The 27924-nt window shown below is 39.7% G+C and overlaps 1 protein-coding gene across 1 annotated transcript in view; it reads right to left on the bottom strand.

The window, feature by feature from the left end:
* The window catches only part of LOC117386519 (receptor-type tyrosine-protein phosphatase delta), a 608003-nt gene that overhangs the window by 238422 nt on the left and 341657 nt on the right, over positions 1 to 27924 (bottom strand). The window contains exon 8 of the mRNA XM_055228970.1: positions 24210 to 24257. The gene's annotated coding sequence lies outside the window, so the exon portion shown is untranslated. The remainder of the gene's footprint in view (positions 1 to 24209; positions 24258 to 27924) is intronic.

Raw genomic sequence — 27924 nt, 5'->3', positions numbered from 1 at the left:
ACCCTTTGGTGCATTGCTAGTATTCACATGCACGACTTTTTGACATGTGCACAGCTTGATAAAAGGTTTTGAAAAGGCAAAGTGAAGGAGGAGTGGATCGGTAATGCATTGCACGAGTATTTTTCCAGGTTTTCAGTATAGATATTTGGAAGTTACAGGGCGACTCTGTGGAGAGGCGACCCCATTCGCAGTAAGAATAGATGTTTTTGAGCAATATAATCTGTAATTGGATGAACATAAGACTCAATTGATAACAGTTGGTAGATTGTAAGAGCGTAAAGACTCTTTTTCCAGGTTTTCAATGTATATACATATATAACAGTCAGATTTTGTAACAGTCACACTGTTTTTCAAATTATCTATGGAAACAAAAAACAAGAATACGTTTACTCATTTACAAGAAGTCGGATACCCAAGCTGTTAATCCCAGCAGACAAAATGCTCTTGCTTATACTACACTTCTTCTCAACAACGAATTAACACCTTCTCATGATACATAGCAAATATTGATTGAAGCTGGTTTACAACTTTAATCAATATGAGGTTAATTGACCACAACACCATATACACTAAGGCACAATGATACACTTTACCTTGAAATATAGACTAAGATTCTTGTTCAAGCTAAGGTCTTCAGGATCTATTTTACGTTATTACTTTTGTTTTAGAGATCAGTTTGTCAATCCGTCCAGTTAATGGGGTATTAACAGCTAACAAATTATTCAGATCACCATGTTGCCTTTTATTGTTCTGTAAAGGCTATATTCACCATTTGTTTTTATAGGTTTCACTTTCATTTTTGAAGCTCTGAGTCATCCCTCCCTTTGCTCCCTGTGCTAAGTCGCTCCCCCTTCAGTACGAATGAACTGCACATCGCATCAGGTTTGTCAAGTTGTTGTCTACAATTTTGTATCTTGTATCTTTATGAAGTGGATGAAGAGGTCAGTGGGGGCGGAGCTTTGGACAAAATCGTAGAGCTAACCATAGGGAGGGTTCGAATAGGGCCTGGGAGAGATCGCTAGATTACTGAAACATGCATGGATGACATCTAAAACCTCTTGAGGCAAGTTTTTGATGAGGGAACAACATTATAACCGTGGACTATATAAAGAAATTGACTAAGTGCGTGTGACGTTCAGCTCCAGTCAAATGAAGCTCAGCAGCTAGCAGTTATAGGGGCAAATTTGAAGTTCCGTACCATAGCAACCAAAGAGCCAATCTAGAGGGAAGCTGTTGAAGGTAACACCCCTTCCCGACCGCACCGCTGGCTTAACAACACTGTCAATCAAACCTGTTGCTAACGCTAGTGGGAGCGACCTCGGGGAAAGAAGGCAGCTGATTTTTGTCTCTTATTAATGTTCATATCTTGAGTTACGGACACAATTGTGAAATAACACACAGGATCATGTAGAGCGGGTTAATACGAACATTTTAAGAGCCAGAAGTGCCGTCCATGCTCACTTCCTATTTGGAACGTTGGAGCTAGCAGGTTAGCTATGTCCATTTATATACAGTCTGTGGTTTTAGCATGGTGGAAAGCTCAATCGATTGTGCATGAAAAAGCATTTTAACTAATTCAAAAGATCTAATATGTAGTCTTAGAAATGTGTTTTTGTTTCACTTTTTGCTGCATTCAGGTCCTCATCCCACAACCTATAAAGGGCAATGTATGATATTCTTTGCTTGCACTGTGTCACCCACATATTTACACTGATGGTATTTGTGTTTCTGGCCTGTTACTGACATCTACATTCATGTACAGTGAGTGAGAGTGCTGGCCTTGGCTTGAGAGCAAAAAATGCGAGTTAAAACATGAACAAAATATCAGATTTTCTACGAAGGTCTCCCACTCCTTCTCAAAATTACAAATCAATAAAAAATAAATAAATTAAAAAATCTTTCAAATTGTACCTCAAAACTGGCTATCCGGGTCATGTAATAAAGTAAAATTTGTTTTGGCGTAGAAGATATTTTGTAAAAGCAGCTCTCAGGGTCAAAATGAGATCACTGTGCGCTGTGTACTTCCAATTATAAAGCGTTTATTGCTGTTATTTTATGTCATGAAGTTATATTAGAGCTCTGTTAGCATACTAGTTGTTCTTAGCATCACTGTGCGTTGTGTATTTCCAATTATAAAGTGTTATGCTGTTATGTTATGTCATGAAGTTATATCGGTGCACTGTTAGCATGTTAGTTGTTTTTAAACTCACTGCGTGCTATGTACTACCAATTATAAGGCGTTTGCTAGGTTGTTATGTTATTAAGTTATATTGGTGCTCTGTTAGCATGCCAGTTGCTTTTAGCCTCACTGTTTGCTGTGTACTTCCAATTAAAAAGCGTTCTGTTTTTGTTGTTTTCCTATGCTATTAATTTTTATTGGTGCGCTGTTAGCATGCTAGTTGTTCTCAGCATCACTGCTCCGCCCTGCAAATTGTGAAAAGCGCTTATAAACCAATTGCGGCAAATAAGAATGCCAGGAGTAAGTGAAGAATAAATTGTTGCAAACTGTTTTTTATATCTTTTTCTACATTTTTAAGACAGTAAAAATGTGCCTTCGGAAATAAAAATTATGCCCAAGTACAACTCCTGACTCCACTTCTCATAAAGGTGATTTTCTGATAAGCTCCAAAAACTAAAAAAAGACCCACTCCACCTCTCTGAGAGGGGAATCAGGCCTGAATCCAAGGACCCGTAATACCTTCGTGAGCTCCATTTCTTAAGTCCGATAAACCTTCTTTATAGAGTTAAAAGAAAAGCAGCTGAGTTTATTTTGTGTTCTGCCTTGTCTGCGTTATCTCCCTTCGCAGCCAACTGTATGGTCAACGAACGCCGCCTCAATGCGACAAGCGTAGGAGATAAACTTGACAGATCAACTTTTTCGATAGTTGTCCCAGCACGTAAACAACTGAGGTTCCCCGTAATCTGATAATCCAGCAATGAAAGATTACGAGCGCAGTATTATTGTGTTGTCACTCTTGCTTACAGGGTCACCGGGGTTTTCGCTGCCAGGGTTAGCCGGGCGAACCGCAAATCCAAAAGAGGTGTCAGATCTAAGCAGGTGAGGCGTTGTGATAAAATAACAGTATCGCAAGGGACGAAATGCAATTATCAAAGGGATTAATAAAGAACAAAATGGGCGGGAGAGTGGCGGAGGAGAGATTACGGAAAGGTCAAAGATTGGATAGCATACATTTATTGGGTTTAAAATCTCCAAAATAGGTTGCGGTCACATGACGGTGAAATTCTATGGGGTACTTTGCTGCTTAAGAGTGTTTTGTCTCGCTCGAATTGTGGAAAACTACCACTTCATGACATCACAAGGTGGAACTGAGCATTTTGAGCTTTGGAGATGTGGACAGAGTAATAATAAACATGTGTGAATGAAAAAAAAACGAGAGCTAACATGCACGACACGACTAAAAGCTCACGGTAGTCAGTTTTGCGTATTAAAAATATTAGATTTTAAAATGAAACTTGTAAAATTCTAAAAAAAAAAAAAAAAAAAAAAAAAGATTAGAAAATATTAAGTTAAATTGCTTTTTAAAATTTTTATTTGTCGGTATTCTGCGGTTAAATTTGTACAGTTTTATAATTGAAACCGGACCAAGCAATTTCAAAAAGGCATTAGCTAAACCTGCGTTCTCTCACAACCCTTAATTTTTTGAAGCAGACATTAGCGCTCGCCTGTGCACACGCTCGCTACTATCTCACAGAGGCCGAGAGTTGGAGTAATTCAAACATTTTTCAAAGTGCAATTTATTTTCCCTGAGTTGTAATTATGGTCTATTAAAATGCAAATGATGTCAAAGGCAGAGCAGCGCTAATCACTCACTGTCTGTTTATGGCCAGTCGAGCCACATTAGAGAGAGTGGAGGAGCCCGAGATGAAGGAGATCCGCTATCTGGGAGCCATCCGACAAATGGGACCCCAGTATAAATGACCGGTGCATGTAACAGAGAAGCCCACACGGTGTACTCAAATTCAACGCTGTGGGCAAGGTTTGGTTACAGTTAGTGACTGCATAAATGTTCTGTGACTTACTTGACTGCTGTTTGTTGATTCACCGAGTGCAGCTAAATCCAAATCCTAAGTGTTTTCCCCAAGGACACAACGACAGCATTCATCTGTGGAAGCTGGAACTGCACCGACAACCTGTGGGCCAGTGGATCTGACCGCTCTACCAATGATGTTTACGTCGAGAGCGGGATTTGAACCATCAACCTTCGGATCTGAGCTACTGTCGCCCCGTGATACACTGAATTGTAGCACTGCACTCGTATCAGATTTGACAGTAAATATCTTGGAATATTTCAGTTTTATTTTATTATTAAGTTAATTATAAATAGTTTATTAGAAGCATAAACTTGCATAGTGTCACCTGATATTTCATACTACAATTTTGACATACCAGCTCAAATATAAGCAATTTCACAACAGGATTCCACCACATTAAAGGGCCCATATAACGCTACTTTCTGTTCTATGTTATAATGTTGTTTCCTCATCACAAACAGACCTAAAGTTGTGTTTTGTTTCATTCACTCATTTAACGCACAAACCCTGCATATTTAAGCTGAGTTTTTCTCTCAAACAGAAAACACCCTATTCCACTTTGTGATGTCATATGGTAATACAGGAAGTGCTACACTGTGTTTTTACATTCCACGCACAATCTCCAGAATCATTTGGATGATTTCCGCTCTGGATTTGCCAATCTCTACTGAACAAAAGGTAAAAGGTCGACGTTAACTTGAATACTACCGCTTCATGACATCACAAGGTGGAACAGCAGATTTTAAGCTTGACAAACTAATAATGCAGGATTACTCAAACATGCGTGTGTGAATGAAACAAAACGCAACTCCGGGTACGTTTTTGATGATATAACAGCATTATAACATGGCTTAAACCTCACAAAAGTCAATTTTGCGTAATATAGGACCGTTAAGAAGCTACACGAACACAACCTATATGCAGGACTTTTTTTACAGTGGTATCAAAAATATGAATAAGTGAAATACATATGACGCTAGCTTACAGTATTCTCCCTTTGAGTCGGGTATAATTTCATCACACTGTTATTTGATCCTGTTTACACATGTATGTTCTTTGGTCCCCATCACCTTTTGCTATGCATTACATCCAGCCTGGTGGGGATTAGGCTTATCTGAAGCTCTGTTAACCATACCTCCATGACAACAGCCTCATGTCCCCCCTTATCGCGAGGTTAGCCGCCCAGACAGCATGGCGATATTAATAATCACAACGCCTTTGAACCCTTTCCAGAAACATTGCACGGCATTGCAGGATACAGACTAAAATTATATGAAATAAATACTGGAACATTTCAGCAACGTCTATGGCAGTGATGGCTGTTTATATTTGGATGCGGAATACAGTATCAAGGGTGCATGAATTGGCACTAAACGCAAAGCCAGTTTTAACAAGTCTGGGACACTGCGCAATATTTTGGGAATCATAAAATCACATGCCATATTACGTGGTGAAACGGCTAATTTTGGCAGATTTGGCAGGAAATCTGGGATACTGTATGTACACACTTATATAATGCCTTTCAAACGCCAATATTGCGCTATTTTCTGATCTGTTATAATGTTTCCTCATCAAAAACAGACCAGGAGTTGTGTTTTGTTTAATTCACGCATGTTTAACACACAAACCCTGCAAATTTAGGCTGAGTTCCATGAAATTAATACACTCCGTTGCACCTCGTGATGTCATGGGGTAATACAGAAACTCCATACATCTTCATTAGAATCATTTGGATGATTTCAGCCTCTACTGATAAAACTACAGATAAAAGGTAGATGCCAACTTGAAAACTACAACTACATGACATCACAAGGTGGAACAGAGCATTTTGGGCTTTGAAGATATAGACATACTAATGGTAAAAGTACTCAAACATGTGTGAGTGAAACAAAACACAACTCCATTATGTTTTTGAGGAGGTAATAGCATTAAAACATGGCTTAAAGCTCACAAGAATCAATTTTGTGTTATATAGGTTCTTTAGGAAAACAATACAGTTCTTTGTCAGATTTATTAATGCAATCCAACTGTTATTCCCTTGCCTGAAATGTTCCACAGTATGGCATTGTACTCGCATATCTCTTTGGACACAAGCCACCTTGCCAAGTTACAAATCAGACTTTGAACAGGCAATAAGAATGCATGTTTTATCAAGGTATTTAAAACACCTATAATTGATTAAATGATAGACGTGTACCCTCCACCAGAAAAGTTACATACTTCACCTTGACCACTTTAGGCTAACTGTTCTCGTAGCGCGTTCTTTTGTAATCACAGGCAGGACGATTTGTGAGAATATAACCAGCCCTTTCATTAGATCAATACCCGGCTCACATTAGGAGCATGGGCCAGGTAATAACCGCGGACGGGTTGGACACACTCTGTAGCTGTTCTGTTTGATCGTAAGATGCGGTGTCCCCCAGGGCGCCGTCATGGGCCCGCTGATAAATTCATCTTTCAAACCGTCCCAGTGGGAGCATTGACTTTTCATTAAGGAGATCACTGCATTGGAAATTGAATTTATTTTGGGCTTAAGAACATAACTGAGGCTGCTGGAGCGTTCGCCTGGAGGCCACAGAAGCTTGCCAATACACTGAAAGACGATGTTTATTTATTTATTTATTTTTTGCTTGAGTAATGACGCTCCGTTGTTCCCTGGAGTCAAATACGTTCAGGTGTCAAGAAGTAACATGCAAAGTGCCTCTAACGCTGGAGAGAGTTCTTTACACAAGGGTGCTTGATGCTGTTAACCTACTTGGCAATGATGATACAAGCCTTGGGCACAAAGTAGTTTAAGATGTAGAAAAATACACCATTGACATACTGATGCACACACACACACTGGAAAAGTTTGAGACGGGTGTGAATGCTGCTTTAAGAGATGTTTATGAAAATCTTTTTGGGTCATTGACAAAGTAATTATTTATGTGTGTCGTGATGACTAAATCAGTTGAGTAGTGCTTTTAGGGATTCTGTGTAAACAAAGTGGTATAAGACAGAGATCGAGCGATATGGGTTTTTTCATGGCCGATGCCGATACCGATTGTTTAGAATCCAGGACAAACGATGAGCCGATAAACTGTGCCATTATTTTTTGGGCCGATTTTGATTATTGTGCCCAAGTTATGTAATTTAAAGGTCTTATGTTACGCAAAATTGATTCTTGTGAGCTTTTATCCATGTTATAATGTTGTTACCTCATCAAAAACATACCTGGAGTTGTGTTTTTCTTTCATTTACACATGTTTGAGTAGCACTTTACTACTAGTCTGTTGCTCTGTTCCACCTAGTGATGTCACGAAACAGTAGTTTTCAAGTTGACAGTTAATTTTTTAAAATTTGTTCAGTAGAGATTGACAATACCCATGCTGAAATCATCAAAATGATTCTAGTGAAGGTGTATGGAGTTTAAAAACACACTGGAGCATTTCCTGTATTACAACATGACATCACAAGGTGGAACAATTTGAGCGAAGAACTCTTAGGAAGAAGAAATTTTTACAACAAAGCTTTAAGAGAGCTGTGTAGTGACATTTTGTGCAGTTATCTCTTCGAAATAAAGCGTTAATATAAATCTTTGTGTGTATTTTTAGGGAACAGATTGACCAAAGCAACAAATCGGCCTGTGCTGAAGATTTAAGGCTGATAGCCGATACACTAAAAAGTCCAAATATCGCCCCAATATATCAGCTAACAGATATATTGGTCTATCTCTAGTACAAGATGTGCAAAAATACACCACTGACATACTGATGCAGGTACACACACTGGAAAAGTTTGAGACGGGTGTAAATGCCGCTTACGAGAACCTTTTTTGGGTCATTGACGAAGTAATTATTTTTTATGTGGGCCGTGATGACTAAATTAGTTGAGTAGTGCTTTTAGGGATTCTGTGTAAACTTGACTAACAGTAATACATTTCACCGGACACTTTAGACTTACACTTTTGTAACAGTATCTTTGGGCAAGGCGGGAGAAGAGTCTTGCTCAAGGGCACAACAACACTGGATGAACTGGTTGGAGCGAGGATCAAGAAGCCAACTTCGGGTTTGCGGGTGAGCACTCGATATATTAAGCCAGTGTTATGTAAAGTGTGTTGAGATTACTAAGGCAACGAAAAATACAGTTTTTTAGGAGTATTTAGAATTTTATGCAGCCAAACACAACTGGATAAAAGTATTTGGCATCGCTGACGTCCACCAAGGCTTCGCACGTGGCTAAAGACTGTATATCGTGCCCAAACATTATTTCCTAGTTCAAGGATAAAGTAACTTTTAAGTCAACACGTTTTATTTGTCCATAAAACAACCTAATGAAACCTTTTTACTGTAACTTTCTTTTCATTGAAGGTAGCAATTATGTGTGTGACACTTTTACGACTTTAAGGTGCTGAAAGACGACTTCTACCATAAAGTAAATATAGCTATCTTTTCAACATAAATACAGGTGTCATTGTTGGCGTGTAAACCAAAATGGTGCTCCCATAAAATACTGGAACTTAATGAGCTTATTACTCCACACGGTATATTACAACGCCTTTACACTTTCATTACACTGTTATTTATATGCAGCTTTCACCAATAGAATTCACAACTCCCAAATACCAAAGGGTCACTCTCTGTACACTACTCCGCCTATGCAAAGCCCCTAAACATCCCGCTGTAAATTTCATCAAGGTGAGCTAAAGTGTTTACCCCATTAATTTATTTCTGCTAACGCCAGAGCGCTGACCCATAAAATGAGCTAAGATAATACTGACCTTAACATGGTCTTCTGCGCATGGAGGTAATTGCTAAGGCTCCCAGATCAATCAATATTGACTTGGGTGTTTTGTTTTTTTTTCCCGTTCTTTCTTTACTTTTTTCTCAGCCCGCAAAAGCCCAAGCTGGATGTGTAAAATGGACCAAAGAAGGATGGAGAACATATCCCTGATAGTTTAACCTTTATCTAGCTAACATGGTCACTTATCTCAACAATTATAGATTTTGCCGATCGAGCGCTGAAAATCTGTCGAGTGTTAAAAGGGGTGTGGGCTAATTGTGTAAAGTGGTTTTCAGTTCAGATTCATGCGTTTGTTCTTCTGCGTATTCCCATTGCGGGTTGGTCGGAGACTTACTTGACAACTACAGGAAGAGATGGAAGAATGAAATGGTTAAATCGATAATCATGTAGGTCATAATATGTTTTGGAGTCGAATTACTTATGTTATACTCCAAAAAGTAAATGTAAAGTGATTTTCTTACAGAGAAATGGTTGCCAAAAACAACGTATTAACATATTCACTTTCATTTTGGATGCTCTCGTTCATTTCTCCCTTTCCTTTGCTCTCTGCACTAAGTCACTCCCCCCTTCAGAGCGCAATCACAACAAAATTCAGCTTGTATCCCGCTAATGAAACTACTGCAAGTTGTTGTGTACAGTTTTGTATCATGTTTTTGTGTATTTATGAAGAATCGTCACGGGTGGAGCTTTGCACAGAGTCTTAGGGTTTGAATAAGGAGAGATCTCTAAATGACTGAAACATGCATGGATGACGTCAAAAACTTCTTCAGGCATGTTTTTGATAAGGGAACGACATCTAGAAAGCTTTAAGTATTTCAAGTTTTTTTTGCCCCTGGTGTCATTGTAATTAAGAATAAATGTAAAATCGTAACGTTTCTTCTCACAGTAGTCATTAAATTTGTGGCATTCCTTGAGCGGGGACCACTCTGGCCTATATAGTTGAAAAACTGACAAAGGCAAAAACATACACAATGGGATAATCCTCCAGCTAGGTACTCCTGATAAAGATGATAGCTCAACATTTGTAGGAGATTATGGTTACTCACTGCTCCAGACAGGTTGCCCCACTTCATGAAGGGATTGTAAAACCTTCAATTTGAACTTGAACTTTAACAGCCACATCAAATCAATAACCTCTGCAGCTTTTTACCATCTAAAAACACTGCAAAAACTGGTAAACAGGTAAACTGTCAAAACCAGACTTAGAGAGACTTATCCATGCATTTGTCTCCAGTAGGTTAGACTACTGTAACGTCCTGCTCACTGGCCTCTCTTAACGAGCCTTAAGACAGAACAGTACATCCAGAACACTGCTCCTCAGGACCTGACTAGAACCAGGAAGTACTTCACACATGTGTCCTGTGCTCAGGTCTCTGCACTGGCTCCTGTGGCTCAGAGAATAGACTTTAAAGCAGCTCTGCTTGTGAACAAGTCTCTCCATGGACCAGCACCAGTACATCTCCAACATCTTAGAGCCACATGAACCATCTCACACTCTGAGAACTTCAGGGACCGGCCTCCTGCTGGTGCCCAGAGTCAGGACTAAACATGGGGAATCAGTGTTTCAGTTTCATGCAGCTAAAACCTGGAACAGTCTTCCTGAAGATGTGAGACAGACCTCTACTTTGACAATGTTTAAATCCAGACTCAAAACGATTCTGTTTAGCTGTGCATACGACTGAAAGGTTTTTTCTGCACTCTTCTGTTTGAATGTTAATTTTCATTTGTTGCATTGTGGTTTTAATGTCTTTCTTATTCTGTAAAGCACTTGGAATTACTTTGGGAATGAATTGTGCTATACAAAGAAAGTTGCCTTGCCTTGACAATTTTTAAAACACATGCATTAAAATTTGAACGTTTTGGCCAAAAGATTATGGCTTTTGACTTTGTGCGACTTCTCAAATTGAGTTTATTAAAACATTAGCGTACAGTGTCATTAAAAACCTTAAGCTCGTATAAGCACAGTAAAAATAACATAGATTACACTGCATTCATAATTTACTGGAAAAAGAATCACAAAGACACACACTCCCTATGTGCTAGTGTTAGGCGTTTGATGTGGCTTTAATATTTCAAGGTAAGGGCACACAGACTTAGCAGGCATTTCCATCTCGACTTGATAAATCTCACAATCTCCCCTTTCCTTGCCACACTGAAGTAATTTATTTTCTATCTCTCTGAGCTATATTTTCCAGTTAATATTTCATTTTTTTTCATGCATTCTGACAAAAGATGCCACAAGGGATGATAAGAATTCTAAAACCTTTGCTCTCTCGCACACGATTTACCTTGAGAAAAATGTTAAGATATATGGCTTCTGGTGTAAGCGGGTGGTGTACTGCTGTGGTACCTTCTATCTATATATCTGTATGTTTTTAAGTATGTGTCATATTGTTTGTCACCTGGATAATACACAAAGCGCTGTGTTGCAGTTGGAACTATGGGACTGTATTATCATATGCAATATCGCTGGGTCATCACTGCTCCTTTCCCCGATCCACAATAAAGACGTACTGATCATTTCATATTACATTCTTGGATCCATACATTAAGCCATCGCAATGTTGTAAAATGGGTTTTTAAGATGGGGTACCCAACGATATTCTTGTAAAGTACTTTTAATTTGAATGGAGAGCCTAATAATAATATCTAACACTTGTATAGCGCTTTTCAAGACACTTAAAGATGTTTCGCACAATTCATGATGGACAAAACACAAATGAAAGAAACAGACACTAAAGCAGATGCAGTTATTTGAAAAATGTTTTGATCGGATGAGTTTTTTTGGTTTTTTTTTTAAAAGATGGTGAGTGTGGGTGAGTCTACATACAGTTGAAACCAGAAGTTTACATACACTATAGAAAAAGATGCATATGCTTTTTTTTCTCACTATCTGACATAAAATCAGACTTAACTTTTCCCGTTTGAGGTCAGTTAGGATTACCAAAATTATTTCTATTTGCTAAATGACAGAATAAGAGAAGGATTTTTTAAAATTATTTTTTTAAACATTTTTTTTTCACTCATTATTCTGGCATTTAGCAAATCGAAATAATTTTGGTAATCCTAATTGACCTAAAATGGGAAAAGTTTAGTCTGATTTCATGTCAGACAGTGAGAAAAAAAAGCGTGTCTTTCTATTTAGTGTATATAAACTTCTGGTTTCAGCAATTTTTTTGTTTAAAACGCAAAACTTTGACCACTGTACACTGTCTCTATAAAATTACAAAGCTTTTAAAACATAAAAATGGAAGAAACAATCTGACCCGAACCATTGCTTCTTACGAAATAGTTCCGTCACCTGCTGAAGTTGTTGCTGTTCCTAGAATGCTCCACAGTACGGCATTAATTGTATATATCTGGAGACAGGTGGTGCAATCAGGCCATCTTGCAAGTCAGATCTACGGAAAGGCGACCCAACTCACAATGGAATGCATGCTTTTATAGATAGCAAGTAAAAGTAAATGCAAACTAGATATGTTGCTATACCGTATACCATTCAAAGCATAGGGACAGAGACAAGCAGATGCCAGACCCTCCATCAAAAAAGTTACATGATGCAACTTTAATGGTCAGATCATAAGCTTTTCCATGACTTCTAACATTCTAACTTCCAATTATGAGCATATAAACGGAACAAAACACAAAACTACCCATCATCAGGAGCCATGTCGCTATAGGTCACCCTTGTCTTCACCTGCTCATAGTGATACTGTAATACTAGTTTCATATTTTCATCTACTCTTTCTGTACTTCTACAAAAACATCGATCACTGACAGTGTCCCTCAGACCTGCCGCCGTGGCCGCTAGCTAAACGTTTATCACTCCACCGACGCACTCGCTTTCAACTACGGATTATGAAACGCAAATCAAAACATTAACGGCTTTGTGATAGGAGAACGAGAGTAAAACACAACGTCCACCGATTGGAGCGATTTGCGATGCCTGCTTGTATTCTTGAAATTACATGTTCCTTGAGTGATGGGTAGCGCTATCCTTGGGGCCTATTCAACTCGATCCTTAATTTGAATTTGATAAGATTGCTCTCCAAGACATTGTTCAGCTGATGTAAATTTGGAAGGCGCACTGCTGGCTTAACTTTGATGAGGTGTTAATATCTTATATCAAAAGCAGATAAAGCCGGTATTAGCTCCAGTGGTCTTGCTTCGAGTAGGAACTTATTACGCTGAAAAGATGAGTGGAGAGATGGGGGACGAATTGCGGCAGTCTTTTGTTACTTGTCCTTAAGCTTTCTGATGGGGTCAACTTAATTTTGCGACGTAAATGCTCGGGGTTTATATAATTCCGAGAAGCTGACATTGTTTGAAAGATCGAATTCAGCTACTTGATTTTTATGGAGCGAAACATCAGGGGGATTACGCTGCCCCCGGTTTGATAATCGCGTGTCATTTCAGTGTTGTATGGCCTTACCCACAGCTTTGGTGCTTTCTAAAGGTCTTCGGTTCAGTCAAATGTTTGCAAGATTAATGGCTCGCACTCCTTTCAAGAACTATTTCGGTGCCGGATTGGTTTTTAAAATGTTGCTTAAGGCAGGCAGTGGAGAACAAGATGAATAAAATATGTACTGCAAAATATGGAACAGCTGAACAAAGGACAGGAGTCACAGTCAAATTTTGGACATTTGTTGGGCCATTTTCTTCGGGGATTTTAAGCCAATTGATGTTGCTGACGTTTTACCTCTGGACTAGAATCTCTTAAAGGTGCATTATGCAACTTTTCTGGAGGAGAGTCTGCCACCTGCTTGTGTCCGTAGAGATGTTATTGCGTTACCTGGTATCTATCTCCATTGAGACAAACCTATGACGCCACCAAGCCAAGATACAGGTGAAAATTAACCCTGTTTTGGTGATTTTTAATCACTAAAACACTTGTAAGTGAATAAAAGACAGATAAATCTAATGCCATACTGTGGAACATTCTATGGAGATGAGGTAGTTAACCTCCCACCAGAAAAGTTACATAATGCAGCTTTAAGGAAGACCTATTGTGCTCCTGTCTGTTTTATAGTTATAATCTACGACATCTGTGGATCATTATGTTATCATTTGGACATTTTAAAACAATAATATTATTCATTATTAATTATTATTGAGCAAAGGGCTATGACTTAATAAAATAAATAATTTAGCTGACTCCTGTGTTAGAAAACTGTGGTGCCCAATGGGAGCTGACGTCGCTGTAAACCTCATCATAACAAAGGGCCGTGTAGCTGTTGTCCGCTATATGAATAACTGCAGATCACACACTAGTGAATAGTAGATTTTTTTTTCATGTCTCCCAAATTGACTATATCAGGGGTGTCCAAACTATGCCCCGAGGGCCAAATGCGGCCCTCAGACCAGTTTTTAATGGCCCTCAGACCTCCTGCTGAACCGGTCCAATTGATCATAAGCAGTACTTTTAACAGCAAATTAAACTTTTTCTGCCACTATAAGCTCAAACATCACATTGCAGTGTGATACAGACCTAAAATGAATGTGTTTTAAGCCTTATTAATATACGGCTCTGTCAAAGCTGTGTATAAAGCACCGCACTGCATTGATCACCGGTCTGTGGTCCTCTGCTTGGAATATGTTTTGAGATGTGACCCTCAATAAAAAAAATAAAAAAAAGTTTGGGCACCTCTGGACTACATGACACTGCTGAATCCAACACGTATCATTAATTAAGAAAATAAAACTGAAGTTCGTCACAGTGGATGTATCGTGGTGAAAACTGGGATTGATCTCCAATATGGCATCTTCAAAATAAGCTATTAAAGATTTCTCAAACAGAGTCGAATCACTTTAAAAACAACTTCAAGAGGGTAAATGAGATGGAAACAACTATACCATGGTTAAAAGCTCTTAAAAGCTCAGTTAAAAATGATTTATCTTATTAAAACTGAAACTTTATTATTTATTTATTTTTTATTGCTGACTTGACTCGGTGTGAGGACTTTTTCTTTATGGAACCTGTTTGTAAAATACTCATTATTTATCACCTGCATTGACCAGTGAAGCTGTGCAAACTGCCTTTGTCAACTTCCTCCAGAAAAGTCCACGTAAGCACTGTACTGAACCGATCAATGCTGGGACTGAGAGGAATGGGCGTTTGACTAACTGACTGAAGGACAGCGTCAATACTCAGCTCTGGCCCTAAACACGTCGGAAAACACCTTGGGTTCCAGCATCGTGTCCCATTGATTTCTATTCAACTCGGCGCAGACTCTGCAGCATTTAGACATTTCATTCCCTTCCAAACCAAGTCATTACACAGCCGAGCATTTAATTAAGCAATCACGCCGCTGCAATCGGAATGATCCAGTGACTACGGCCGGGCCAAGCTGGCACAGGCGGAATGTGGGGCAAAGTTGGCACGAGTGTTTTCGCTCCATTGTCAAAGACTTCGAGTGTATTCATTTGGGTCACTGAGAAATATGAAAAGCTTGAAGTATCAATAACTCACACTCAACTTAGTACCATTTTTAAACCTGTAAAACATTAGTTGGTGAATAGTAATTTCACTAATTTATTAAAGTCCCAACTGTGCAACCTTTTTCCCATTTTAGAGGCTTTTGTTGACTTGCAAAAACTTGGCTGGGCTTGCGTCTCTTGACTGTTACATGACCTGCAGGAGGGCCTCTTGCAGGTCCTCTTGGAAATGTTGTTACTTTGGCTAAAATATTAAAAAGTACTGCCATGGAATCTTGCAGGTGACTCAGGTTACAAAAACTTTGATTCAAGAAGGATGTTTTTTATGGGCTTAATGACAATATTGCTTTACTTCTCATAAGAACAAGAGATGATAGGAAATAGTAAACAATATCCAGTTATGTTTATGGCCAGATGGTAAGTAGTCAGCGTTTTATATGGCGCGTTTCCACCTTCAAGGCAGTCAGAGAGCTTTACATCAAGGAATCACGTACCCATTCACACACACTAATGTACACAGACACTGGAGCGAAGGAATCAAGTGTTTTGTTCAAGGAATCGCACCAACAACCAACGATGTTTATGTCGAGAGCAGGATTCGAACCGCCAACCTTCAGATCAGCGGATAAACACGCTACTAACTGAGCCACTGTCGCTAATATTTTAAAAACAAAAAAAAAGATTTGGCTATTTTAATTTTTTGCCGAATATCCTATGGTTAAAAACTGAAAAAAAGTTAAAAACGTTTTTATTATTACTAGTATGCTGATTCGAATGGCCACCTTTGTACACATGAACTGCTTTCGGAAACAACTTGGCATTTTTCGTCCACACAACCACAAAAATTCCCAAAGAGCTCCGACTACCAAAGCACGTTTTGGAGTCATGCTTCAGTAACCCACACACTCACAATTAAACACGTTACAAGAATCTTTGAGATGGAAGGAGCCAGGTATTCACGGCTGACCTGTTTCCCCCACAAAGAAGCTCTGATTTTGCAGGGAGCATGGGTCACAGATGGGACTTTTAACTCCCCATTATGTCCAAACAGCGAGCGCAGACTTTGGCTCTCCCCATCTGCGGTGACATTGAAATTCATATGAGGTCATTCGAGGCCGCTTGTTCTGGACTATTAATGAACTTTGGAATAGCGGCAGATACAGTCCTTAGATATGCCTTAATCTCACAGTCTCGATTGCCTTGTCGCATCAAATCAGCGTTGCTTATCTAAAAACAATTACGTTGAAAAAAAACAGAAACTTCCCTTTACTTTTTGATTTGAAATTCGCCCCAAACTTCAAAGAGCCATCCAAAATAGATAGAAAAACGCTGTGTTGTTTTATTAAGCGTGGACAAATTGCGCAAATGGACTCTTTGTATGTTTACATAGTGCGATAAATGGTGGTTTGGGTTCCCTTTCGACCTCACAGCGGACATTGTGAATAAAATAATGAAACGTTTGAACTTGTCGCCTGTTTTTTTTGTGTAGTTGCAGGTGTACAGGTGGTCACGCTCCTGCAGCAGCACCTGTGTCACTGCGAGGCGGCATGTCGGCACAGCAACGCCATTTGATCACAGATACAGAAGAGTTACAGCAAAATGAATAAACTATGAATGGATTTTAGTATTATAACTGTGGGTGATTATGAGTAATGTGCTGGATTTGTACATATCTGTTGGGTTACTGCATTAACTGCAAGTCAAAATGTTATTACTTATACTGTGTTTTCAACTGATTACCGTTTATGTCGTTTTTTGCTCTTTGTTATTATATTGTAATGTTTAACCAAGGAATTTCATATTTTAACAATCAATATTTTTTTTATTTATTTTAATAATTAATCTTTTTTTTTTTTCCCCTTAAAATATGCCTCTACGAAAGTTGCATTTGTATTTTGTTTGGGTCAGTTCAATTTTATTTATATAGCACAGGGGTGTCAATGACATTTTCACCGAGGGCCACATCAGCAAAATGGCTGTCCTCAAAGGGCCAGACGTAAAATAAATGTAACTATCTTTTTAACTTTGAATTAACTGTTTCTGTATTTATTACTTATTCAAGTTACAAATATTGCATATTCATTTGTATAGATGTAAAAATATGGCTGTGTAATGGGATATCAATTGGTAAAATTACATGGCCACATAAAATGATGTGGAAGGCCACATTTGTCCCGCAGGCCTTGAGTTTGACAAATGTGATATAACACATTTAAAACAACTTCTGCCGACCAAAGTGCACGATACATAGGAAAAGAACAATAAAACACCCAAAATATCCTGTTTAGCTCATATTAAATACCAGGGAGAAGAGGTGGGTTTTCAATCTAGTCGTAAGCTACTGTACGTTAAAAACAGAGAGGATCTGACAGGCAGAGGGCGCTGTTCCATAGTCTGATCACTACCACGGAAAAGGCTCTTGGCCGTGGAGTATAGGGCTGCAGTAACTCCCTCAAATAAAGAGGACCCATCGAGTACAGACATTTAAACACAGTCGATAGCATTAAATATTTACCCCTAAGTTAGAAGCCCAAATCACTATTATCACTGCGTATAGTTAATTTCACTGCTTTTACGTTTGATAGTTACAGTTTGCTCTTGCAGTTAATTGATCCATATATTTTCAGTAGTCTGCAGGCCCGCCGGCAGAAATTTGAGGGTCGGGGACAAGAAGCCTCACTGGGGCCTCCCTCTAATGTAAGTTACAGTATTTTCCATAAGTCGCACTGGAGTATAAGTCGCACCAGTCATAAAATGCATAATAATGAAAAAACAACAACGTATATTTCACATATAAACCGCATCGGAGTATAAGTCGCACCTCTGGCCAACCTATGAAAAAAAGAGTGACTTATAGTTTGTAAAATAATAACAGAAACGTCAAATACTAAGCCTCTAAGACCCTGTGGCTGGGGACAACAGACCCCTTTGTCCGTCCCTGTCAACTCCCCTGCTAGTTTGAAATAATCTACAGTAGGGGCAAATTGAAGTATTTAAATTCCGTTATAAATGTAAACTAAAGCATATTTAAAATCTATTACCGCTGTGCAAGCTTCCTGAAAGGTGGAGATTAAGGGTCAAGCGAACGCAACCACAACATAACTGTATGATCTCTTAATAAAGTAGTAATATCAAATAGGATGATAATGTAAGCCCTCAGAACACCACTGGCTCATATCTCGAAATTCCATTTTCTCTGAGGGTGAACTTTGACCTTCTAAAGTACGACTACAGATGTTAATCAAAGTCAGAGCTTAATCCCGGCTCTGATGATAAGATGGCGTGTTTAACGGGCTTGTATTTTTAGCGGGGGGCTCGATCAGGTGAAATGAAGAGGAACTGATTGCTGCTGGTGATTGTGCTGATTACATTTTAAATTTAAAACTTTCTCTCCCTCGTACAGGTCCTGAACAGACAATGACAAAGTGAGGCGGGTAAATGCCAAAACAAGGCGTCTGCAGGATTTGACAGGCAAAATGAAGTGCTGCTGTGTTTTTGTGAGCCTTAAAAAGTAGATTTATTTGTGAAAAATCCAGGAATATTTGTTTGCGAACTGACTAACTGAAAGGGATAGCAGGTTTGGCCCTTTGACTGAATCACTTCTACCACAAGATAGGGCTTTTCTGCGGGAATTTTGCATGTTCTCTCTGTGTCGCTGGATTTCACTTCAGATCCCCCAGCAATCCTAAACATGCAATAGCCAAATCCTCCCAATGTGCATATGTACAGTGTGTAAAGTTCTTTTTAAATAGTTTGCAGTGGTCCAAAGTTATTTCTAATGCATTCCTATCATCCATTGTATCCACCACGATGAGTTTATAAGAGTTTTTTCACAACTTTCAGAGACCAGAGTGGGGTTTTTGCCATCACTGTAGTGCTGACAACAACTAGCATGCTAACAGCACTTTTTCTGATTCTCAAAGGACAAAATACTATAATTAGACAGCGTATGGCGGTCTCATTTATAGATACTTATATGAGATATCTGCACTGGCATAAAACAAGTTTGGCTCAACTATCGCGGGTGTTATGTTCTAAAAAATAACCCGCAATAAGCAAAATCCACAAATTATTCTGTATGTTTTTTGCTGTAAAACCCCTCACCACACACTTTATACACTTTTCTCACACAGGCGTTAACATTTTCTCACATTTCTCTCTCGTTTAAACTCTCTCAAAGTTCAAACCTCCGTAGGCGTCTTTGTCGGTGCAGAATGTTTCATCGACATTGTGGGTTTTGTCGGGGAGAAAACAAATTGCAAACGTACAGCACTTCAGAGTCACACTGCGATCCAACGTTTATGTAAATTTGTCTGAACACATTCTGTACTGGACAGGAGACACGGCACGGAGGAGATAAACATAATAAACAAAATAAACATCATCGGTTGAGCGGTCAGATTCACTGACCCACAGGTTGGTGGTGCGATTCCAGCCCCTAAAGATGAGTGATGTTGTTGTGTCCTTGGGCAACACACTTAACCCATCTCGTCCCCATCGTCTGTGTACACTGATGTATGAATGTGTGTGTGAATGGGTGACTGCCTTAAAGGTGGAAAAGCGCTATATAAAAATCTGCCCATTACCATTACTGCCCTTTATACCATTTATTTTTGGACAATTCTAAATGTGTTTTCTTACTGTAAATACAATATACCAACATGTTACAATAATATTTTAAAATATGTCATTGTGAAAAATATTATTTGTATAATCCATTAGCGAAGGTAGACCCGCGATACATGAAACTCGCATTTCTTCAATCCCTTGTGTTTTCCAACTCTGTGTACTTTTCTCCTTTAACCAAACCCATTCACGTTGTCTTTACACTACACAACATAACTGCACTTTGTTCCCACCGGATGCCATAGCAGGACAAAGTAAAAAAGGAAAAAAAACAAACATTATGGCGTCTACAATATAGCCATTTTCCCATTACCGTGTTTATGTATCACCGCGGCGGCATTAATCATCAACGTACCTTCAAAGTTTAATAAAACAATTGCGTTCGGTAGGAGGGAGAGTTCAGTATGCCTGACCTTCCCTTACACCGACTGTGGGCTGAATTCACAATGACTCCGTAGCAGTGGCAATTTCCCCCTCCTAGTCAAAACATTATGGATGCTTGTGGTACAGCTGTCAGATCAATGGCGTACGAAAATGTAAGATGAGAAGAGATTTGCATGAAATATACGGCTCGGGACATATGAAGTATTAGCATAGAGGGAGTCGAGGGTGGAGGGGAGGGTGGAGGGTGGTTGGAGAGGAGAAGGGGGGTGGTGCTGGGTGCTTGTCCTCTCCGGGAGATGACAGATTATGGCATGTGGGAGCATATGTACAAGCTGGCACCAAATGGAAATCTTTAAGGAATGTCAAAGGAGACGCGCTAGTGCGGAATTTGAAAAGAAACGCCGCTGTTGCTACGGCGAGCAGCAAAATGTCCGCTATGATAACGGTGTCTATGTCACTCAGACAAATAAACGTTGACCTGTATACGTGATTTTTTCTGGTCAACGGTCAGAGGTGATGTTTTTATATAGCGCTTTTACAGTTTCAAGACACTCAAAGTGCTTTACGTCGAGGAAATGCTCACTTTTTCGCATTCACATACGTGCGCTGGTGTACGGGCGAGATGGGTTAAGTGTCTTGCCCAATGGCACAACAACAGCATTCATCTGTGGGAGCTGGAATCGCATCGCCAACCTGTGGGTCAGTGGATTTGACCGCTCTACCAGTGATGTAATTATAGTTATTTTATTTTATATCCTTTGCTCATAAGTCGTATTTGCACTTAATGGGGTTTTAGTTTTTTTTACCCTGCACTATACATTACTGTCACTTCTTCAGATGTGTAAATGTGAATGAATAAATGATCTGTTAGTACCAATTAAGTAACTTCAAAACTAGAACCTTGTTTACGTCAAGAGCCGGCTTCGAACCGCCAACCTTTGAATCACAAACACTGTGCCAACTGAGCTACTGTCACCCACATTCATTTGTTTCTTTCATTTTGGTCAAAGCACCTTAACTGAAAACAACACCACAGTAACATTTTATTAAAAGTTGTAAAGTTTTCATGGCGACAAGCAAGTGGAGGTCCAACTCCAGGCCGTGTTTGAGTCGGGTTTGTGGAGATGCAAGCCCAATCACAGTTTTCAAGAGATTTTTGTGCTTTCTTTTTGCTTAAAAGATTATGCTGTTGGGCTTAAATGTATTTATTGAGAGTCAACATTTATTTTTAGAACCAAAGCGGAGTTTTAGCATGACAACTAGCATGCAAACAGCACTCTTCCTGATTCTCGCAGGGTAATCACCTCGACTTAAAATAACACTGCAGCGACATTTTATCTAAGGCAGAAACATTTTCATGGCAAAAAGCAGGTGTAGGCCCAACTCCAGACCACACTTGAGTCGGGTTTGTGGAAATGCAAGCCCAATCGCAGCAATAACTCCTATTTTCAAGAGTTTTTTTGTGTTTTTTATTCTTTTGTTTTTGCAAAAAGATTACGCTGTGAGGCTTTAATGCATTTATTGAGAGTCAACATTTATTTTTTATCAGCGTCGACCTGCTGAAAGACACTATTTCCGGATAGTGATGGGATGAATACAGATTTACATATTTGCATCCCAAGCACTTGGAGAGGTCAGACCCTAGATAAGGCATTGTCTCTGATCATGCAATTGCGATGATACAGATCTCAAACTGTGACTCTTTTAGTTAATGCTTTATCCCTTGATCCGCAAAGCAGTTATGTGCACGAATACGATTATGGACAGAACAGGTCCTATCTTCCGGTGGGAAAATTGTACCAAACTAATCGGAAAAAAGCAGTAGAAACAACAAAAAAACACGATAATCATTGCTTACAGACCGCAATTAGTTATATAAAAGTTTATAAGATGTTCAGTCAATCCCAAATTCTCGAAAATCTAACCGTGAACTGAGGCAACAGCATCTTTTCTTTCAAAACAGCTCCCTCTCTGCAATAGTGCCTTTGCTCTTTTGTGCAGCGCTCTGGGGAAGGCCTGAGGTATAGTGTGATCCCAGAACAAACATGTTTCTCTGTGTGGACTTAATAACTGCAGACTCCTGTTGGGTTTCACAAAGGACTGTCTCGAGCTGAATATGAAAGACTATAGGCTTTTGAGTGAAGTTTGAAGCCGGTTCTTGCGTGTACAGTATGTATTAGTGAGTACTGTATATCCTATGGGTTCTAGAGATGTGAAGAGCCATGAGCGAAATGTGTGCAAGTCAGATAATGGAGTATAGTGTTGGTTTGGTGTTAAAAGCTGATTCAGTCATCTGCTAATCTCAATGTATTGTACAGTATTATACATAATCACTACTAGGAGCACGGGAAAGAAAAATTCAAATCTGTCAACTGGGTAAAAACAAAAAAAAGTTGTAGGAGTGAAGACGTTTCTCTGCTCATCCAAGCCTCTTCTTCAGTTCTGGTCAGATTACTGGTGGACACTGCCTTATATCTGTCTGAAGAGAGTTTCTGTTTCTGTTTGTAGGCTAATGAGCTACAGTAAGTGTGCCTGGTCATACTTAGCATAATCATTCAGGCCCTTAATGGGTGCCCTCACACTGATCAGCATACTGGCTAGCGCTACTGTTTTCTTTGTCTTGATTTAGGTCTGAGGATGGAGTTATAAATAGTAGATAGATAATGTCTAAGGCCCCCATTCCTGTTCAAAGATGGATTGTCTTTCCTAACAAAAATCACCTCTTTAACTCCCCTCTCAAATCATTTCTTTTCTTTGGCAAAGATCTGTACCTCGCTATCTTCAAAGGAGCGGTTAGTGGCTTTGAGATGGAGATGTACGGCGGACTCGGGTCTCTCGGGACGGTGTTGGTACATTCTCTTATGGAGTGGCTGTTTTGTTTCTCCAATATAACTCTCACTGCAGTTTTCACTACCCTGAATGGAGCAGACTTTGCTTATAGCTCAGGGTTTTGTCCTTTGGGTGAACCAGTTTCTATCTTAAAGTGTTTGTAGGTTTGAAATAGTCCGGAATCTCATACTATCTGAAAATTCTCTGAAGCGTTTCAGACACACCAGCTGGGGAAATGGTTACACCTTTTCTTCTAGGTTCAGATTCCCTGCTGCCCTGTTTTTTTCAGCTCTCTTAGATCCACTGAAGGCCCATTTTTGGATATCCACAAGCCGAGACGCGCTGTTCCTCTTTCACTTTTCCCTCTGTGTTTGTAGAAACCACGTGAGCTCTGTGTTGCAGCGTACGGACAGTAGGGCTAGCCAGTTTAATGATAGGTGTGAGAGCACTCATTAGGGGCCTGAATGATTATGCTGAAGCATGACTCAGGCACATTTCACACTTACTGTATCTCATTAGACCTGGCCTGCAAACAGAAACTGTAAACAATAGGTGAAATAATCGTTTTAGTGTAATTAGCTCCTCCCTTCAGATAGAATTAAGGCAGTGTCCAGCAGCAATCTGACCAGAACTGAAGAAAGGGCTTGGATGAGCAGCAAAACGTCTTACTCCTACAACTTTTTGTCCAGTTGACAGATTTTAATTTTTCTTTCACTATGGATTATACCTGGAGGATCGAGGGATTACACTGACATCTTTTCAAGTACTAGGACTATGATCATAGTGTCTTGATAATAATGACATTTTTCAGTGTAATTATTTTGTTTTGTTTCAATCACACATGTTTGAGCACCCTTTTATTATTAGTCTGTCTACATCTCCAAAGCTCAAAATGCTCTGTTCCACCTAGTGATGTCATGAAGTGGTAGTTTTCATGTTAACAGCTACCTTTCACTTTCAGTTCAGTAAAGATTGGCAGTTCTAGGGCTGAAATTACCAAAATGACTCTAGTGAAGGTGTATGGAGTAGTGGAAACATTATAACACAATACACTGTACTTTATGGCATGAGGCCTTTGAAAACTCCCTGGGGAGGCCTACCTTGAGGTGGAAGGTGTGAAAGTCATGGAGCATCCTCTCTCCTGAGACCTGCGACACAAGAGGAAAAAGGGGGAGGAGTAAAGGGGAGGAGGGGGTGTCAGTCATCATTAGAAACACAGTGAAATTACAGACTAGCTTCAATGACAGTGATTGATCAATGAGGAACTCCCCTAATGAAGACAAGGATCCAGGGGCTCTCGGGGCCAAAGTGGTAAAAAACAGAGTTGGGAATGGTGTCCCCGAATGGCCCGAGCGCTAAGAGGATCAGCCTGTCTGCAGGGAGAACTTATCTAAAGTAGAAGGTGGGCATGGGCAAGAAGATATAGAACTTGACTCTGTTTTATGTTATATAAGCCATTTGAATAAAACGTTTCAATTATGCCTTAAAAGTTACCAGATAACGAGGATGATGGACGCCTCTCTGCAGTTGACTTGATTTTGCTAAAGCTTATGTAACTCTATATTGGCGACTGATCATGCAGCCAATTCAGTTTCATTTCCACTTTATTATGAACACAAAATATCTGGTCCAGAGTTGAAATAAAATCATTATAATGGTAATAAAAATACTGGCACTCTACACAGTTTTGGTAACAAAGTCATGATCAATTGCCTAGAGCAGAATTCTTATGAAAAATACTAATTGACCATATCCCACTATCTGCAACGCATTTAAAACACTGTATAGAGAGGGAGCTGGCAGTTCTTTAAATTTAGATGAGTAATGCTGTGTTTCCAGGGCCGGCCCGAGCTTTCAGGGGGCCCTAAGCAGAATGGGTCTCTGGGCCCCTGGGCAGTGGATGTACCTGGGCTCAGCTATTGGTGACTCACATTTGACGACATTATGATCACGCTTTCATCGCTTTGTCCAATTGTCTTTCTGTTTCTATGACCGAACGACTGAAATGTTTTAATCTAACTTGTAAAACAGCCATTCTTAAGTACCCCAGCGGCCTCAGTGCATCTCGGGGGCGTAAACACATAGATAAAACAAATGTAGGCAGCAGATATTTTGCTACTACATATAAAATACAAATGTAACCTTTATAGAGGGATATTTAGTCTGCTCTAAACACCAGTCTCTTGGGGGCCCTCTGGTGGCCTTGGGGCCCTATGCAGCTGCTTAGTCTGCTTATAGGATGGGCCGAGTGTTTCCCATTAATACAGGAAACTATGGTGGCCCCCGGTGGTCTAAAATACTTTGGACTACGTAGTGACTATAATGCTCATTGTTTTATCATAAACTTGTATGGTAAATGGTAAATGGTCATGTTTTTATATTGCACTTTTCCACGTTCAAAGCGCTTTACATCAAGGAACCACTCACCCATTCACACACCAGTGTACGCAGACACTGGGGGTGGGGTGGATTAAGTGTCTTGCCCACGGACACAACAGCAGCATTCATCTGTGGGAGCTAGAATTGCACCACCAAACTACAGGACAAACTCTCTACCAACTGAGCTACTGTCACCCCTTATGAAAACTTAGAAAAGAGACACAAAAATCACTCCTTAAACATCAAATATAGGCAGTAAGTGACATTTAACATTTATATTCCACAAACTGAATGAGATAAAATAATTCAAATAAAATAGTTTGAGCCGCCATCGTTTAAACAAAACTGATGGAAAACACTTTAATACGATGACCAATTGTACCTGCTCATTAATAATGCACTATAATAATAATTCAGGTTCAACACACTGCACTTTTTATTGACTGAAATCTGGACGGAATTGCGTATCAGAAAGTATGGAGCAACAGAAACGGACCGTGCTACTTTCCCCAGCTGATCTAAACATGCCGAGTTAGTATCTTCGAGACAATCTACAGATAACTGCCGCTGACATTCCCTGCTTATATGACCGATTCCGAAGCAAAATATTAACCCAAAGTGCTTTTATTCCCCAAAGGTGTCACGCATGTTTCCTTTGGCACTTTTTACTTTGTTAGGCCAAACAGCGTTGATCTCAAGGGCCCCTTCAACATGACTGCCTGAGCTGGACTGTGGAGCGCAGCCTCATTGTTAATACAGCACCAATGAGGAAATCAGGCCCCGGAGGCAATAGCTTCATATGCCACTGTGTTGAAATTCACTTTCTGATTTCACCCTGTAATGGTGGTGTGAAAAATGCGCCGTGCCTCGTGGGCTGATCTGACAGAAGGGTGGACATATTTGCTTTCTGTTCCTTTCATGCCGAGTACACAGGTGAGCGCCACAGCCAAAAAAACAGAAAGCCCTACGAGCGACGCGACCGACTGGAGTTGTAATGCTGCGGTTTGTCGTTTTGAGGTTTACAATCTCCGAAAAATATTCGTAAAAAGGGGGTATTTTACTTCCATGACGTATAAACTGCTAACACATATTCAACTAAACAACGTATTAACATGTTTATTCAGTTTTACGTTTAGTTTTTGACGCTCTGAGCCTCCACTTTGTTTGCTCTCGATGCTAAGTCACTCCCTCCTGCAGAGCGTGAAGGGGCATGTCAGATGTTTTTGATAAGGGAACAATGTTATAGCATGATTGAAAGCTCGAAACATCAATTTTACGTAATACCCCGTCTGTAATTTGTACATAGAAGCTAGAACTTGTTGGAAACGCACAAAGAAATCGATACTTTTTAGGAGTAACAGGTTTCAGCGTTGTAATATATTGGCACCTGTCGCTATTCCAGTCTCTCTGTGTGATACAATTGATACATTCGGATAATTATGTGTTATTTATACTTCCATTACTGTCTATGAGCTTTAATTACTCAAGCCATATGTCACATTCACCAAGTTGTTTGCTTCAGATCCAGAACGCACATCTACAATACTACAATACTACAATACTACACGAAAATATGAGTCTGGTCACTGTTGAATCTCCCCGAGTTCAGATGGGCGTGATTGACATGTGGATAAACCAATCAGGGACAGGAAAAGTCGTTCCATCAAAACAAATATGGCTGCCAATGCGGAAAAAAGAAAGGAATACAAACATTTCTACAGAATCAATTACGCCGCTTTCAGGTGGTGTCGGATAAAACTGTAAATATGACTTTCCGAGGAGCACGATTGACCCGAGTTGTGACGTCAGGGGTGGTGATGGGTGGAAGTCAAATGAGAGTTATCAATAAGTAAGACGGATTACAAGATATTCTGTATCAAGTGAACGTTAAGTTTGGGGTAACTCTACGGGCAACAGACGCTTTTATTAGCGCGTTTTGGTTCCCTCAAAAAGTGCGGAGCTGCTCTCCTGCACCGTTTATTCATTCATAGTAGAGTCTCGCAAAAATAAATCAGTAATAAAATATGACAAGGATGATCACAGAGGCATGTTAAGACCTTTACTACGATGTAAGCACTTAACCGGGACTTACGTGTTTATAACCGTAGGTATTTGTGTCTCAAAGCTAATGCTAATGCTAACCTAATTTAAATCTCAAAATAAAACATAAAACGACTTCAGGAAAATACTTCTAATGACACGGCGATTGTTTTATGGTGCAAAATCATTCAGATTGTAGCGCTATTTTAACATCATTCATTTTAATTTCAGTTAGCATTAGCTTCGAGACGCCAATACCTGCTTTTCTAAACACAGACGCATTTTTTGAGCAACAGTAGCTCAGTTGGTAGAGTGTTCGTCCACTGATCCGAAAGTTGGCGGTTCGATTCTATCTCCCACAGATGAATGCTGGCGTTGTGTCCTTGGGCAAGACAC

Source organism: Periophthalmus magnuspinnatus, chromosome 18 (genome assembly GCF_009829125.3).
Source record: "Periophthalmus magnuspinnatus isolate fPerMag1 chromosome 18, fPerMag1.2.pri, whole genome shotgun sequence".
Classification (NCBI taxonomy): Eukaryota; Metazoa; Chordata; class Actinopteri; order Gobiiformes; family Gobiidae; genus Periophthalmus; species Periophthalmus magnuspinnatus.
The sequence above is the reverse complement of the archived record's forward strand: the minus strand, read 5'-3'. Positions and strand labels throughout refer to the sequence as shown.